The sequence below is a fragment of the Tripterygium wilfordii genome, unplaced genomic scaffold, assembly GCF_013401445.1.
Source record: "Tripterygium wilfordii isolate XIE 37 unplaced genomic scaffold, ASM1340144v1 ctg161, whole genome shotgun sequence".
Taxonomy (NCBI): Eukaryota; Viridiplantae; Streptophyta; class Magnoliopsida; order Celastrales; family Celastraceae; genus Tripterygium; species Tripterygium wilfordii.
This window is the reverse complement of record NW_024056170.1, coordinates 80,001-82,500: the sequence shown is the minus strand read 5'-3', so window position 1 is coordinate 82,500 and position 2,500 is coordinate 80,001.

Sequence of the window (2,500 nt, the reverse complement as noted above, 5' to 3'; positions counted from 1 at the left end):
AGAAATTGATGTCTCCTACTGCCAGTTTGAGAAACGGACTTAAGGCATATATATAGGGGGTACTGAGGTTAACATTCAGACCCCCGCGCGCGCTATGGGGCCGCGCGCGCTGACGGGGTGAGAAATGAGCGGGACTACGTTTTTTGAGAAATTGATGTCTCCTACTGCCAGTTTGAGAAACGGACTTAAGGCATATATATAGGGGGTACTGAGGTTAACCTTCAGACCCCCGCGCGCGCTATGGGGCCGCGCGCGCTGACGGGGTGAGAAATGAGCGGGACTACGTTTTTTGAGAAATTGATGTCTCCTACTGCCAGTTTGAGAAACGGACTTAAGGCATATATATAGGGGGTACTGAGGTTAACCTTCAGACCCCCGCGCGCGCTATGGGGCCGCGCGCGCTGACGGGGTGAGAAATGAGCGGGACTACGTTTTTTGAGAAATTGATGTCTCCTACTGCCAGTTTGAGAAACGGACTTAAGGCATATATATAGGGGGTACTGAGGTTAACCTTCAGACCCCCGCGCGCGCTATGGGGCCGCGCGCGCTGACGGGGTGAGAAATGAGCGGGACTACGTTTTTTGAGAAATTGATGTCTCCTACTGCCAGTTTGAGAAACGGACTTAAGGCATATATATAGGGGGTACTGAGGTTAACCTTCAGACCCCCGCGCGCGCTATGGGGCCGCGCGCGCTGACGGGGTGAGAAATGAGCGGGACTACGTTTTTTGAGAAATTGATGTCTCCTACTGCCAGTTTGAGAAACGGACTTAAGGCATATATATAGGGGGTACTGAGGTTAACCTTCAGACCCCCGCGCGCGCTATGGGGCCGCGCGCGCTGACGGGGTGAGAAATGAGCGGGACTACGTTTTTTGAGAAATTGATGTCTCCTACTGCCAGTTTGAGAAACGGACTTAAGGCATATATATAGGGGGTACTGAGGTTAACCTTCAGACCCCCGCGCGCGCTATGGGGCCGCGCGCGCTGACGGGGTGAGAAATGAGCGGGACTACGTTTTTTGAGAAATTGATGTCTCCTACTGCCAGTTTGAGAAACGGACTTAAGGCATATATATAGGGGGTACTGAGGTTAACCTTCAGACCCCCGCGCGCGCTAGGTGGCCGCGCTCGCGCTGACGGGGTGAGAAATGAGCGGGACTACGTTTTTTGAGAAATTGATGTCTCCTACTGCCAGTTTGAGAAACGGACTTAAGGCATATATATAGGGGGTACTGAGGTTAACCTTCAGACCCCCGCGCGCGCTAGGTGGCCGCGCTCGCGCTGACGGGGTGAGAAATGAGCGGGACTACGTTTTTTGAGAAATTGATGTCTCCTACTGCCAGTTTGAGAAACGGACTTAAGGCATATATATAGGGGGTACTGAGGTTAACCTTCAGACCCCCGCGCGCGCTATGGGGCCGCGCGCGCTGACGGGGTGAGAAATGAGCGGGACTACGTTTTTTGAGAAATTGATGTCTCCTACTGCCAGTTTGAGAAACGGACTTAAGACATATATATAGGGGGTACTGAGGTTAACCTTCAGACCCCCGCGCGCGCGCTAGGGGGCCGCGCGTGCTCTGACGGGATGAGAAATGGGGGGGACTACGTTTTTTGAGAAATTGATGTCTCCTACTGCCAGTTTGGAAAACGGACTTAAGACATATATATAGGGGGGTAGTCCGGTGGGTCGAAAGACCTCCCCTCCTATATCGGACGTGGGCTTCGGTTAGGGGTGCTTGGCGTGGACTACAGCCTATATAGCACCCCATGTGGGATTCGGAAGGTCGGAAATCGAGGTGTGGGTGCTCGGCAAGGATCGCTTTCTCGAGCGCCCACTTGCGGGATATGAAATTGCGGGTGATTGCTCGTTCCTCGCACGCTGCGTGTGCTTGGAGGGCTCTTCCGCTGCTGACGGGATGAGAAATGGGGGGGACTACGCTTTTTGAGAAATTGATGTCTCCTACTGCCAGTTTGGAAAACGGACTTAAGACATATATATAGGGGGGTAGTCCGGTGGGTCGAAAGACCTCCCCTCCTATATGGGACGTGGGCTTCGGTTAGGGGTGCTTGGCGCGGACTACAGCCTATATAGCACCCCACGTGGGATTCGGAAGGTCGGAAACCGAAGCCGTGGGCGCTCGGCAAGGATGCCCTTGCCGAGCGCCCACACGTGGGAATCGGAATTTCGCTGGATTGGTCGTGTCTTGCACAATGAGCGGATTGGATGCGTGGGCATTGGTGTGGGCATCCTATCCAAATCGCTCGACGTCTTGATCCGCTCACGAGTGCTTGGCTTGGCCTTTCAGCTCGGGGTGCTTGGCTTGGGCAACTGAGCTGGGCGCTCCTTGTCGGAATCGAAAGTGGGCGCTCGGCAAGGATGCCCTTGCCCAGCGCCCATACGTGGGAATCGGAATTTCGCTGGATTGGTTGTGTCTTGCACAATGAGCGGATTGGATGCGTGGGCATTGGTGTGGGCATCCTATCCAAATCGCTCGACGTC